We start from the raw sequence: 14,999 nt of genomic DNA on the forward strand, positions 1-14,999 counted from the left end.
GTTTCTCCCCTCATTTAGTATATTCGTAAAACTTGTTTGGTTTTTCCTAAAACTGAGGACAGAGCGTGCAGTACTCGCGACGTTACGCTCCTCGAGAAAATAGACTCTAACCTTCTCGATCCCGCCAAAAACTTGAAGGGGACATGGCCGCTCTGTGACCTTAACCGTCGGGCAGCGTGTGGCCTGCGTAGCGGGCGCCGTAGCGACCGCAGAGAGGAAGCGCGGCGTGCGGGCGCTTTTCCGCGAAGTGACGTCAGGAGCGTAGCCCGTCACGTGATCGGCAGGCAGAAGATAGCCACGCCCGCGCAGCGTGCAGGAACCTGTGTGAGCCGCCCGCTGACTACTGTCTGCTGCACCGCGACGGCCCGGCGTCTGCGTTGAATGGTGAGCCGCACTCCGCTTCATTCGCCTATTTATGTCAGCTGGCGTGCACCTGGTTGTTACACAGATCTAGTTCCAGGGAACGTATCGCTGGTATGAGGCACAGACCATTCTCTCCCTACACATTGACTATTCCGTGTTCATCATATGAATGAACCATTTATCCTTCCGCTTTTGCCTGAATCTCATCCGATTTCGTTTCACGTGGGGCGGATACCGAGCTGAGTCCAGTACAGTCAAGTACGAAAGTAAAGGTACGTTTTACGCTGTGTTCCACGCACATAGTTGTTGTTGTTGTGGTCTTCAGTCCTGAGACTGGTTTGATGCAGCTCTCCATGCTACTCTATGCTGTGCAAGCTTCTTCATCTCCCAGTACCTACTGCAACCTACATCCTTCCGAATCTGCTTAGTCCATTCATCTCTTGGTCTCCCCCTACGATTTTTACCCTCCACGCTGCCCTCCCTTGATGCCTTAGAACATGTCCTACCCACCGATCCCTTCTTCTGGTCAAGTTGTGCCACAAACTTCTCTTCTCCCCAATCCTATTCAGTACTTCCTCATTAGTTATGTGATCTACCCATCTAATCTTCAGCATTCTTCTGTAGCCCTGTCTTACTCCCTTCCTAACCACTGCTTCCCTTTCATGTCCCTCGACTCTTATAACTGCCATCTGGTTTCTGTACAAATTGTAAATAGCCTTTCGCTCTATTTTACCCCTGCAACCTTTAGAATCTGAAAGAGAGTATTCCAGTCAACATTGTCAAAAGCTTTCTCTAAATCTACAAATGCTAGAAACGTAGGTTTGCCTTTTCTTAATCTTTCTTCTAAGATAAGTCGTAAGGTCAGTATTTCCTCACGTGTTCCAATATTTCTAAGGAATCCAAACTGATCTTCCCCGAGGTCGGCTTCTACTAGTTTTTCCATTCGTCTGTAAAGAATACGTGTTAGTATTTTGCAGCTGTGAGTTATTTAACTGATAGTTCAGTAATTTTCACGTCTGTCAACACCTGCTTTCTTTGGGATTGGAATTATTATATTCTTCTTGAAGTCTGAGGGTATTTCGCCTGTTTCATACATCTTGCTCACCAGATGGTAGAGTTTTGTCAGGACTGGCTCTCCCAAGGCTGTCAGTAGTTCCAATGGAATGTTGTCTACTCCGGGGGCCTTGTTTCGACTCAGGTCTTTCAGTGCTCTGTCAGACTCTTCACGCAGTATCATATCTCCCATTTCATCTTCATCTACATTCTCTTCCATTTCCATAATATTGTCCTCAAGTACATCGCCCTTGTATAGACCCTCTATATACTCCTTCTTTGCTTAGAACTGGGTTTCCATCTGAGCTCTTGATATTCATACAAGTGGTTCTCTTATCTCCAAAGGTCTCTTTAATTTTCCTGTAGGCAGCACATAGACTGAGTGCTAATGTGGGACAACAGCTTTACCGGCGCATTTAACTTGGACAGCACTGGCCAGCCAGCTGGACCAACTAACAATAAGTGAGCAAAGAAACAGTATAGCTTCAAATATAATTTAATTTTTGAAGAGAATGAACTAGTATTCAGCAAAACTCCATTACTCCCGCACGCTTCTTGGCTGACCAGACGGAAAGCATAAAATGCTTTCGTTCTCACCTAACATAGTACTCTAATTACAAACAAGAGTGCCGCGCGGGGTAGCAGTGTGGTCTTAGGCGCCTTGCCACGGTTCGCGCGGGTCCCCCGTCCGACGTTCGAGTCCTCCCGCGGGCATGGGTATGTGTGTTGTTCTTAGTGTAAGTCAGTTTAAGTTAGATTAACTAGTGCGTAAGCCTAAGGACGATGACCTCAGCAGTTTCGTCCCACAGAAACTTACCACCACCACCATCTATCATCGCGTTTATGTTGTTTACGTCATATGAACAGAGTATATGTACACTCACTACTCAACAGTTGCCGGCTAAACTTACGGCGGTACGTCACAAGGAACACCTGTCGGCTGATTTATACGTTTTTATTTTACATCCGAGTTTCAATTTTCTTTAGGCGAGATTTAGACAATTTTGATCGTTGTCATCTATAGGAGTCGAGTAAAACATTTCTGTGCTCGCTGTGTGGACTCCAATGTGCAAACTGGGGACGCCCTAGTGACTGCCCTGTGACAGCGCCGGAAAATACTCAGAAAGTAGTCGCAATATCGTGTAAGGAAACTGACAACACGGCTGGAAAGCAAAAACGGACTGATATATCACCATTTCCGCCGAGGTAGCCCGAACAGCTGTTACACAAGGTAACACCGGCTCTTCCACAGCGCGCGTTTTTAATCAGAGACAGATCACTGCACAGTCGCTTTTTCACTGTAGTCTGACTAAAATTAGTTTACATCTGACATTTCAACGTCCAGACTTGCGATATGGAGCGACAAGTGCTGTCTGCGGGCATCCACAACAATGCTACTACTCTCAAAGGCCAGACAAAATCACTTTATAGCCCACATCTCACACAAAACTCAAGTAAAAGAGATCTGGAATTCACGTATGATATAGAATTCTATAATGCCTCTAAGCGTGTTAAAAATCTGCTCGTAATTTCAGTTAGAGACAGAGTTACGTTAAATTTTTTGTAACAGCTGAAATTTTAGCGTGCGGAAAACAGCTTCCATTTTATTACGTCATATCTCGAAAATTATTCATCTCAATGAAACAATTTTTTTGCGTTGATCTCAAAATATCCCTCTATATGACGGATTTTCCCAAAGCTGCGTATCGTATTGCGTTGAATAGGTTAAACTTCGAAAGAAACATTAGTCTTACGGCCTCAAACTCTTACGAAAATTCCATAAAAACTTTTAACATTCACTTACGGCACGTAATTCTCTACAGTGTACCGCCAATGGGCGTCTTTCGACTACTTGCTTCGTAGTACCAGAGGTAGGGATGACGGATATCGCTCAAACAACTGGTCTCCGGTTATATCGTTTTTCTTCCGCGGCGGTTCAACATGAATACTAAAACCGCTCGCAATAGTCGGTTTCTGAAATAACCGACTTTCTGCTTTTTATTCCTAGTATTTCCTGTGATAAACGTAGAATCGAACGAAGATCGAAAAGTTTCCTCTTTGTCGGTTTCAAGATACATACAATCAAAATATTGAATTGAATAGACAAATAAAAGAAAACTTAGTCCGTCCAATGTTTGTTGCTTCTCTCGAAGTGTGATAAGTGGTCGAATGGTACAAAAAAAAATCACCAGTATTCTCCTATTGACTTTAATTTTTTTTCTTTTTTTGAAATCCTGTTCAAAAATCATACTGCTGTTTGGGCCTTAGAAGATCTCTGTTATTCGTATTAATTTGTCCGTTTCAAAGGGCTACAATCATATAAGCGTATATTATGTAGACATTCCCAGCAGACCAGCTACTTTTTATTTTTATTGTTTAGTATGGATGATTTGAGGTTGGTTGGTTGCTTTGGGGAAGGAGACCAGACAGCGAGGTCATCGGTCTCATCGGATTAGGGAAGGACGGGGAAGGAAGTCGGCCGTGCCCTTTGAAAGGAACCATCCCGGCATTTGCCTGGAGCGATTTAGGGAAATCACGGAAAACCTAAATCAGGATGGCCGGACGCGGGATTGAACCGTCGTCTTCCCGAATGCGAGTCCAGTGTCTAACCACTGCGGGTGAATTGAGAGGTTCGGGTGTAAAACGATGTTCTTAACTTAGTAGGTATACAGTTTTACAAAAATGTAATTATAGATGTTCAATGTTCCATTGTTTCTTCTTGTTTTTTGCTAAAATGACGCAATGTTTCAAACCAATACAAAATTTTACGAATAAAAATTACTCCTCTTTCAAAATAAGTTCATTTAAAAACGAAACATTTTAGCACGCCTGCTATGACTAATTGTTTGCCGTTTTTCTACACTGTTATTAGTAAAACATAAAAACACCTCTTGTATCGGAGATCAAACAAATCCGAAAAATACAGGTTATTTGGAACTAAAATATCTGTATTGGTTTTAAGCGGTCGGTTTATACCATCCTTACCGTAAGGCAAGCGAAATCAAACTGCGCGAAAGTCCTACTGCAAGTACCGAGCGAGGTGGCGCAGTGGTTAGCACACTGGACTCGCATTCGGGAGGACGACGGTTCAATCCCGTCTCCGGCCATCCTGATTTAGGTTTTCCGTGATTTCCCTAAATCGCTTCAGGCAAATGCCGGGATGGTTCCTTTGAAAGGACACGGCCGATTTCCTTCCCCATACTTCCCTAACACGAGCTTGCGCTCCGTCGCTAATGACCTCGGTGTCGACGGGACGTTAAACACTAATATCCTCCTCCTCCTACTGCAAGTGCTCACCGAAATCCGCCAGGCACATTAGTTTCGGCAGCTGAAGTGGCCACACAGAGGCAGCGTGTGTGTGTGTGTGTGTGTGTGTGTGTGTGGATTGGCGAGCAGTCCAGATGCAGCCAGCTATATGACAGATGACAGCATTAAAATTTAAATCGGACTTCAAGTGCGTTAACAGTTTACGAAATATAAAATATCGTTGCCTCCTTTCACATCGCGGATTTATAGAGTAAATCACATTATTACAGGAACGAAAGTTAGAAGACTGACAGAATTAAAAGTAGCAGGTATGTTTATCTCTTTATAAGGCGGAGCCTCTTTAATCTTAGGCTAACAAATAAGACTTAAAACTCTTTAGCTAGGATGTGTGTATCTGCGTAGAAATACAGAACGCTATGCGTAGAAATACAGAACGCTATGCGTATCCATCTAAAAGCATGAACGTTCGCTATCTCCTCTTAAACTGATGGTTGACTTCCGGTAGTATTTTCAGCACATTGTGGTGGGAATATTCCACATAACTGAAGGTTGCTTCTCATTTTTTTAAAAATGGCTACGTTGTCTCTCAGGGTAGTTATTTTTTTTAGGATGCTTTGAAAAGCAGCGGTTCTCACTAAGCCTCAAACGTTTTTGCACGCAGCTCGAGAATCATGTGGGTTTTTGTGGAGTTTTTTCACGACTAGTTCAAATGGTTCTGAGCACTATGGGACTTAACTTCTGAGGTCATCAGTCCCCTAGAACTTAGAACTACTTAAACCTAACTAACCTAAGGACATCACACACATCCATGCCCGAATTAGGATTCGAAACTGCGACCGTAGCGGTCACGCGGTTCCAAACTGAAGCGCTTAGAACCGCACGGCCACACCGGCCGGCTTCACGGCTAGTAAACACTTGCTATTAAATCCGATATCCAGTGCAGTAATTCTGTTACTTCCAGTACACTGTCTGTGATGCTTCCAAAGTCAGGAAACTGACACGCTTTTACACAGTTTTCAATGTGACAACAAAAACAATTGTCAGGATAACGTATCTCGTCAACATCAAAAAGTGAAATAATCCTAAACACAACAATATTAAATATTGACTCTCAGAAGATTAAATTATCCTAAACACGACAATATTAAAGTTTAACTAAAAGTTTCTTTACAAAATTGTTCCTATACGTTATGATGTCGGTCAGTGCTATGAAAATCGTCCGGTTCCGGTTCAAAGTTCGGTACTATTTTTAGGATTAAAATCAGGTCTACGGTGGATGGTTAGCTATGTGACAAACTGAGCAAAAATTACCCAAGGTCGCTCGAGTTTACAGTGGACGCAAGCTGATGAACCAACAAGTTTATGCCTCTCCATGCGGTATTTACCTTAAGCTGCGGTAAGCTGTCATCTGCTAGGCCGCTCTCTTCCGCTGAAATTCCTATAAAACTAATTACGCCTTTGCTAAATTTTCCAGCAGGAACTTTCCCTATGTTTCTCGTTAGGCGAGAGAACATGTATTTATCCCTGGTCTTACACTGTGGCGATATACACTCGCATGGTTGGAGCAGCGTGCATATTATAGTGACCTCTCAGTTCTCGCAAGAACAATTAACTAATTGGCTGGTTCGTTTCTCCACAGTTGGAGCTAAACGATGCTACAGATAATTTCTAGCTGGATAGCAGCCGCTGTGAACGCAGTGTTCACACAAATTACTCCTCTGCGTCACACAGAGCGTTGTGCGCTCCGTTCTGCACTTGACGCCAGTTCAGAGAAGAGTCCCCGAAAATTTCTGTCTTGTCTTACTCATAGCCGAAGTGTCTCCCCACCTGGGTTCTTTCGTTCTTCACGTCACGACATTTCGACCAGTAGCAGCGTTCATCTTACTTCGTGGAAACTCTCTACCAATCGCAGTGTCGTCCCTACCATTAAATTGCGTCGAAACGTTGGCTCTTTTCTCCTTCCTAGCGTGTTTGCGCCAATCGGACGTTTTGTGCCCGTTCCAGAAGCCTAAATGCGTATGTTGCCCCTTCTATGTGTCTAGCACTCACTGGACTCGTGATCGAAAATGTGTCACTGGTCTTGTTTCGTATCCATTTGGAATTCCGAAACGCAGTTTTCTAAAAGTTTTCTTTCCTGTCCTCCCTCAGATGGGCCGTTATACTCGTTCTCCCCGCCTGAGTCACCTGGTCGGTCGTTGACTTTCCTCCTGGGACACCCCTTTAAGTGGTTTCTGTGGTACCCCCTGTAGCGTGGCCTTGCCTCTGCCCTTGTCCCTCTAAAACCCATACTAAAACGCTTCTCACTGTTTGTTTCACCTTCCACTCAAAGATGCATTATGGGAACGGTGTGTTAATTACTGTCTATTGAGGGTCATCCCTTTTTGCATTACATACTGCTAGGCAAATTTGTTCGTTACTGCTGAATTAAGTTAGATGCCATATTCACCTTCCCATTGCGATTTATAAAGCTCTAATGTAAGGAGCGAATCTGACGTTCATTTATTCTGCCACCTTACATTTTCTTATTAAAGTAATGCCTGCCAGATGCAGTGTCGCCAAATGTGTCCTCGTTTGGATTTTTCAAACGGAGCATACATAGCTTTTGTTCACCTAGCTTAAGTTTGCCGCTTGTGAAAAATGCACATTTCAAGTTCGACAAGTGGTAGCTCACGGATCCACAGATGTCCGTGCCATTATCGCATTATAGCGCATGCAAGTGCTTGAATTTTTTTTTCTTTACAATTATTTCTCAGCTCAACATCCCCTTCAACTCCCAAGCTGTTGTTGTTAGAAATGTTTCCTCTTCTTTAATTATTCAGTGCGCCTCAGTGGGACGACTCTGAGCCCGGCGGGCTCATGGTGCGGACAATGACCCCGACGTGAGCAGTGCTGTGTCTGCATTTGTTATCGTTTGCGTCGAGGCCAGGAAAGACCACGCAACGCACACTGGCAGCACTATGTAACAGTCAGAATCCAACAGCACAGACAACATCTTTGACCACCAGTTGCGAAACAAGTCGCCACTGCGCCTCACGAGGTACTTACGAGAGAAAGGACAGAAAAAAATGGTCTCTGACAGGTCCTCTACAGGACTGTCACCTTAGGAGGTATATGAATAGTTTTTTCAAATGTTCAAATTAACGGAAGAAGGAATGTGCAGAATTTAGCTATATTCGCTTCAGAGTTGTATATTTATGAAAACCAGCAGTTCGCACGGTAGATGTTGTGATCTTCAGGCTGAAGATTGGTCTGATGCAGCTCTCTATGCTGCTCTATCTGTATCAGCCTCTTCATCTCCGAATAACTACTGCAATGAACATCTTTCTGAACCTGCTTACTGTATTCATCTCTTGGCCCCCTTCTACAATATTTACCCCCTACACTTTACTCCAGTACTAAATTGGTGATCCTTTGACGTCTTAGAATGTGTTCTACCAACCGATCCCTACTTTTTCTCAGTCTGTGCCTCAAATTTCTTGTCTCCTCAATTCTGTTCAGTACGTCCTCATCTACCCACCTAATCCTCAGCATTCCTCTGCAGCATACAGTTGAAAAGCTTCTATTCTCTTCTTGTCTACAATGTTAGTCAAGACGCAAAGGAATCAATGACATTCACTGCCATTGGGCATTGATTTAAATCAATGGGGAAAGTTGCAAATTTGTGGCGGACTGGGATTCAAAAGCGGGCCTCCTGCTTACTAGGAAGATACGCTGACCACTGAGCCAACTGGACACTCAACTTAAGCACACGCTACTGATGTAGTGCACCTTGCCCATTATCTTCTTTACCCATAGAATATAAACTGTTTATCGCCCATTTTTCACTTCCAAACATGGATACATTCCCTACAAATACCTTCAGGTTAGATTTCCTAACAGTTAAATCTACTGTATATCTGATGTTAACAAATTTATCTTCTTCAGAATCGTTTTTTTCCATTCCCAGTCTACAATTTAGATCCTCTTTACTCTGTCCATCAACAGTCTTTTTCTGCCCAAACTGCAAAACTCATCTATAACTTTCAGTGTCTCATTTCCGAACTTAATTCCCTTACCATAACCTGATTTAATTCCAGAACATTGCATCAGCCTTGTTTTCCTTATTCTGATATTCATCTGATATCCTCCTTTCAAGACACTGTCCATTCCGTTAAACTGCTCCTCCAAATCCTTTGCCGTCTCTGACAGAATTACAATGTAATCCCCAAATCTCAAAGTTTTTACGAGGGTTGCAAGAAAAGTAATGCCTCCACCTTCGTTAATTGAGTTTGGATGGGAATATTTTAGTAAATCAAATGCAGAAATAATCCTTAAAATGTCATCTTTAATTACCAATATTCACTTTTCCTCATAATCACGAGCGAATTGGATACATTTCTGCCAACGATGAACAAGTTTTCTGAAGTCGTCACGGAAGAAGTCGCCACTCTATTTCTGCAACCACAGTCTCCCAGTTAACGTCTTCATCAGAAGCGTAATGATGTCCCCGCAGATCGTCTTTCATTATCGGGAATAGATGGAAGTCAGACGGTGCTGAATATGGACTGTGTGGAGGATGCCGTACGGTGGTGAGATTCAGTCTCTGAAGTTCTGCTGTGGTGGCACGTGAAGTGTGTGGTTTGGCATTGTCATGCTGCAGGAAAACATATCCCTTTTCCTTTCGGACCCTTGTTAGCCGTCGTTTGAGAGTTCGCAGCGTTGTGATGTAATGCTCTGAATTTATTGGTGTTCCACGATCAAGGAAACTCGTTGGTTGCTGTCACAGGACGCCCAACTCTTTGTTTGTCCCGCAGGTCAGATGTTCCCGTCTCAACATCTTTAAACTTACTCCCCCAACGGCGCACAGTACTCACATCTACATAATATCCATAAACTGCTTTCATCCTCTGATGATTCTCCTTTGGGGGGACACCTTCTGCTGTCGAGAATTTAATGACTGCAAGTTACTTAAATCGCATTGACAGACCGTCTGCGCAGGGTTCCATATTTTACACTGTAACAACACAACCGTTCAATGCTAAGCCTTCCCGCCAACTGGAGCTGTAGAGAAGAGGCTACGGAACAAGCCAGTACCTGCCGCATACCAACGCTGCCAACTGTTGAAGAGTTACGAAGGTGGAGGCATTACTTTTCAGTCAACCCTCGTATTTCTTCTTCCTCAACTTTAATTCGTTTTCCAACATTTTCTTTCGTTTCCTTTAATACCTGCTCAGTGCATGGATTGAAAAACATCGAGCATTGTCTACAACCTTGTCTCAATCCATTCTCAGCCACTGCTTCCGTTTCCGTACCTCTCCATTCTTATACCTGACAACTGGTTTCTATGCAAGTTGTAAATAACCTTTCGCTCCCTGCATTTTACTGCTGCTGCATTCAGAAGTGCAAGGAGTGTGTTCTACCGTATTTTAAAAAGCTTTCTCTAAGTCTACAAACGCTACAAATGTATTAGGTTGATGCATAAGTTCGGAGTGTTTTTGATTGTCATTGCTAAGGGTTTACTTGTTGATCGTAATTTTTTTTGCAGTTCGCTGTTGCTGTTTCAGTTTACATGTTGTCATTTTGTCACTTCGAGATAGTGAGTGGAGCTGCGGACGGTAGGAAAAGGAGTTCCAAGTGGATAAACCGGAGCTTTTCCCAAATATTCTTCTGTTTGAGCTCAGTAGAGGGGTGACAACAGCTGAGGCAGCCAGAAACATTTGCGTTGTGTATGGTGGTAATGCCATTGGAGAGAGAACGGCAAGAAAATTGGCTTTCTCGTTTTAAGGAGGATCGTTTTGACATTAGTGACTCTCCAGGTTCAGGGAGACCTTCTGGATCTGATGAAGACAGTTCAAACGTATTAATCCACAATATTCCACGTCAGTGTACTTGAGAACTGCAAAATGTAATAATCTGTAATCATTTCCCCTTTGTGCGACATTTGCATGCAATGGGGAAACTTCAGAAATTGCGTGTATGTGTACGGCGTTCCCTAAGAAAATAATAATAATAATAATAATAATAATAATAAAGCGGGCTCCCACATGTGCATCACTGCTTGCTCGTCATCAGTTGGCTAGTGAACACACTGACTATTCCTGTACTGTATCGTTACTGGTGACGAGAAATGGTGTCTTTACGCTAACATAAGGAAAAGAAAGGAATGGTTGAGCCCAAACGAAGCAGAAACCCCCTGTACAAAGACCTACGCGCGTCCACAAAACACAGTGTTATGCACATGTGGTGCAACGACGATGGTGTGGTGTACTACGAATTGCTTCCTCGAGGTGTAGCCCGTCAGTGCTATCGTAAAGTGACGCTACTCCACAGTAAAGACCGCTCGCATTCTGCCAGGCTGACAAAAAACCACTATACATGAGTTGAGATGGGAAGTCATTCCGCAGCCACTTATTAACCTGATCCTGCGCCCTCAGATTTTCACCTTTCCCATTCTCTATCGAACAACCTTCAAGGAACTTCCTTTCCGGATGGAAATGCGCTCCGAACATGGCTCAACGAGTTCTCCCCCTTAAAACCACGTGATGTCTGTAGTCGCGGAGCCGAAAAATTACTCCAGCGTTGGCAGACTGTTGCAAATAGTGAAGGACAACATACTATTGGTGACTAAAGTCTTTATTACGTGTATCTGCTGTGTTTATTAAAATTGTGGGAAAACGCTACGAACTTATGCACCAACCGAATAGTTTGACGATGAGCGTTGTAAAAAGCCTTCTCTAAGTCTGCAAATGCTATGAACGTGTGCTTTCCTTTGCTTAACCTACCGTCTAACAGCAATTGCAGAGTCAGTACAGCATCTTGTGTTCCTATATTCCTCCTGAATCCAAACAGATCTCCTCCAAGGTCAGTTTCTACAAGTTTTCCCATTCTTCTGTAAATTATTCGTGTTAGTATTTTGCAATATGATACATTAAACTGATTGTTCGGCAGTATTGACATCCGTTAGCACCTGATTTCATTGGAATCGGTATTATTACAGTACTGGCTATTAAAATTGCTACACAACGAAGATGACGTGCTACAGACGTGAAATTTAACCGACAGGAAGAAGATGCTGTGATATGCAAATGATTAGCTTTTCAGAGCAATCACACAAGGTTGGCGCCGGTGGCGACACCTACAACGTGCTGACATGAGGAAAGTTTCCAACCGATTTCTCATACGCAAACATCAGTTGACCGGCGTTGGCTGGTGAAACGTTGTTGTGATGCCTCGTGTAAGGAGGAAAAATGCGTATCATCACGTTTCCGATTTTGATAAAGGTCGGATTGTAGCCTATCACGATTGCGGTTTATGGCATCGCGACATTGCTGTTCTCGTTGGTCGAGATCCAATGACTGTTAGCAGAATATGGAATCGGTGGGTTCAGGAGGGTAACATGGAACGCCGTGCTGGATCCCAATGGTCTCGTATCACTAGCAGTCGAGATGACAGGCATCTTATCCGCACGGCTGTAACGGATCGTGCAGCCACGTCCCGATCCCTGAGTCAACAGATGGGGACGTTTGCAAGACATCAACCATCTGCACGAACAGTTCGACGACGTTTGCAGCAGTATGGATTATCAGCTCAGAGATCATGGCTGCGGTTACCCTTGACGCTGCATCACAGACAGGAGCGCCTGCGATGCTGTACTCAACGACGAACCTGGGGCCACGAATGGCAAAACGTCACTTTTTCGTATGACTCCAAGTTCTGTTTACAGCATCATGATGGTCCCTGTGAAACTCTACATTTCAGCAGGATAATGCCGGACCGCATGTTGCAGGTCCTGTACGGGCCTTTCTGGACACAGTAAATGTTCCACTGCTGCACTGGCCAGCACATTCTCCAGATCTCTCACCAACTGATATCGTCTGGTCAATGGTGGCCGAGCAACTGGCTCGTCACAATACGCCAGTCACTACTCTTGATGAACTGTGGTATCGTGTTGAAGCTGCATGGGCGGCTGTACCTGTAGACGCCATCCAAGCTCTGTTTGACTCAATGCCCAGGCGTATCAAGGCCGTTATTATGGCCAGAGATGGTTGTTCTGTTTACTGATTTCTCAGGATCTATGCACCAAATTTGCGTGAAAATGTAATCAAATGGCTCTGAGCTCTATGGGACTTAACTTCTGAGGTCATCAGTCCCCTAGAACTTAGAACTACTTAAACCTAACTAACCTAAGGACATCACACACATCCATGCCCCAGGCAGGATTCGAACCTGCGACCGTAGCAGTCGCGCGGTTCCAGACTGTAGCGCCTAGAACCGGTCGGCTACCCCGGCCGGCAAAATGTAATAACATGTCAGTTCTAGTATAATATATTTTTCCAATGAATACCCGTTTATCATCTGCATTTCTTCTTGGTGTAGCAATTTTAATGGCCAGTAGTGCACATTCTTCCTAAATTTTGAGGATATATCGCCTGACTTATATGTCTTGCACACCAGATGGAACAGTTTTGTCTTGGCTGCCTCTCCTGACGATATCAGTAGTACTGACGGAATGTCAACCGCTGCAGAGGCCTTGTTTAAACTTAAATATTTCAGTGCTCTATCAAATTCCCCTCGCTGTATCATATCTCTTATCTCATCTTCATCTACGTCCTCTTTCCGTTCTGTAACATTGCCTTTAGGCTCATTGCTGTTGTACAGATCCTATATATACTCCTTCCAACTTCCAGCTTTCCTTTCTTTGCTTGCTACTGGTTTTCCATCTGAACCACTAATATTCATAAAGTTGTTTCTCTGTTCTGAAAAGGCTTCTTAGTTTCCCTATACGTGGAATCTAAGTTTTCCCTAGTTATATATGCTTCTAAAGCCTAGCATTTGCTCTCAAGCAATTCCTTTTTAACCATTTTGAGCTTCCTGTCAGTCACATTTCTTAGATGTCTATATTCCCTTTTGCCTATTTCATTGGCTGCGTTTTTATACTTTCTCCTTTCATTTCCTGCGATATCAAAGGATTTGTACTAGACCTTGTATTTTTACCTATTTGATCCTCTGCTGCCTGCATTATTTCATCTCTCAAAACTACCCATTCGTTTTCTACTATAATCCTCTCTTCTCTTTCAGTCAATAGTTGTCTAATGTCTGCGGCACTCACCAAACTCTGGTTCCTTCAGCTTACCCATGTCTTATCTCCTTAATGTCCTCCCTTTTTGCACTTTCTTCAGTTTTAAGCTACAGTCGATAGTTAATAACTTACGATCAGAGTTCACTTTCGGTCCTGGAAACGATTTATAGTTTAAAATCTGGTTCCAAAGTCACTGTTTTACCATTCTAAAACTAATCTGAAAACCTGCGGTGTCCCAAGGTCTAGTCCACGTATACAACCTTCTTTTATGATTCTTAAACCAAGCGTCAGCGATAATTAAATTATGGTCTGTACGAAATTCTACCGGGTGGCTTCCTCTTTTATCCTTTTCTTCCAGTCTGTATCCTCCTACTGTTTCTCCTTCTCTATAGAGGATTGGCACCGATGTTGCTGAACTGGTAGGGGGTGGGGATATCTTAGAGGGCGCGACACAGGACGGCTGAAAAAGCGTAAACACCATGTGCTGCTTCGGATCACGGTCAAATTTCATCGAATAGTTTTGAACGGTCCCTAGTAGTTCCATCCTTTGCACCAGAGAAAAAACTGCTACACTCAAAAGGGATGCGATCATTTTCAGTAGGGTTGCAGGCCCACAATGTTCTTAGGCAAGGGCTAAATCGTCCGGGGGGTGTTAGCTGTTTCAAAAGTTGTCGAGAAAGTGATCGTGTTGCTCATCGCACTGCGGACAGCCACTTTGGACCGCGAAATGTGTGGGAACCAGCGCCCCAAGGGAAGGGGTGGTTTCACTGACGGCGTTTATGCCACTCCCTGAGAAATTTTCGAGTCGATTCTGAGCGTCGGTGTCTCTGAAGTGTTTTCCTCAGCCACCCATAAGAAAACCGCGTATTTTCAAAGCTGGGCTGGGCGGTTCTGACCCCCAATCGCATAGGCGTCAAAAGAAGGGGTGAAATGTGGGGAAGAGGGGCTGTGACGACCTCCCCATCGTGTCACACGTCCACGGTGAGGTTGTACAGAATCGTGGTGGAATTTGGTGGCAATGCGGCATCATTAACCTACCTTACGCGTCACATGAACTTTTGTGCTTTGGCCTTTTTTCGCCTGTGTGCGACTTTATTGCTTGAAGCATCGCCATGCCCGATGGTGATGTCGCAATTTCAAACTTTTGCGTTGCAGTGTGCGACAATTACGGGGTTTCCAAAAAGTGATCCTTTAATTACGTCTTGCAGCGGAGCAAGATCGTTGGTAAGGGAATTGATGACGGTACCCTCATAGTAGA

At 43.9% G+C, this 14,999-nt stretch overlaps 1 protein-coding gene across 1 annotated transcript in view; it reads left to right on the forward strand.

Annotated features, from left to right (window-relative positions):
* Positions 1-313: 313 nt before the first annotated feature.
* Positions 314-14,999, forward strand: part of LOC124795569 — a 286,431-nt gene continuing 271,745 nt past the window's right edge. Inside the window, exon 1 of the mRNA XM_047259641.1 lies at positions 314-384. The gene's annotated coding sequence lies outside the window, so the exon portion shown is untranslated. The remainder of the gene's footprint in view (positions 385-14,999) is intronic.

Source organism: Schistocerca piceifrons, chromosome 4 (assembly GCF_021461385.2).
Source record: "Schistocerca piceifrons isolate TAMUIC-IGC-003096 chromosome 4, iqSchPice1.1, whole genome shotgun sequence".
NCBI classification, from domain to species: domain Eukaryota; kingdom Metazoa; phylum Arthropoda; class Insecta; order Orthoptera; family Acrididae; genus Schistocerca; species Schistocerca piceifrons.